Source organism: Eimeria mitis, genomic scaffold, assembly GCF_000499745.2.
Source record: "Eimeria mitis Houghton genomic scaffold, Emh_scaff1180, whole genome shotgun sequence".
Classification (NCBI taxonomy): domain Eukaryota; phylum Apicomplexa; class Conoidasida; order Eucoccidiorida; family Eimeriidae; genus Eimeria; species Eimeria mitis.
The window spans coordinates 6,063-6,452 of NW_013568056.1; the positions used below are offsets into that span (position 1 = coordinate 6,063).

Genomic DNA, 390 nt, shown 5'->3' on the forward strand with positions numbered 1-390 from the left:
AAGAGCAACAACCGGACTATCATCAGCAGCAGCAGCAGGAGCAGCCTGTCAAGTGGCTTGCAACAGCAGCAACAGCAGCAGCAGCAACAGCAGCAGCAGCAGGAACAGCATTGCCACCTGTGAGGGTCTATATGATTGAAGGGGGGCCCCCCGGGGGGCCCCCTGCTTCCTCAGTTTATAATGCCTTATACATCTTCTGCACGCCTGCCGGGGCCCCCGTACGGCGTAGAGGGTTCAGAGGGGCCCCCTGGGGCCCCCTATATGATGGTGCCCCCTGGGGGCCTCCCCGGGGCCCCCCTGGGGGCCCCTCTGGGTGCCCCTATGGGGGGCCCCCTGGGGGCCCCCTTGCCTGGCGACCAGGGGGGGGGCCCCCTCGGCCGGGGGGGCCCC

The 390-nt window shown here is 68.2% G+C and overlaps 1 protein-coding gene across 1 annotated transcript in view; it reads right to left on the reverse strand.

The window, feature by feature from the left end:
• EMH_0031250 (uncharacterized protein) overlaps positions 1 to 390 on the reverse strand; it is a gene marked incomplete at both ends in the record, with an annotated part of 1,777 nt that overhangs the window by 286 nt on the left and 1,101 nt on the right. The window lies entirely within an intron of this gene.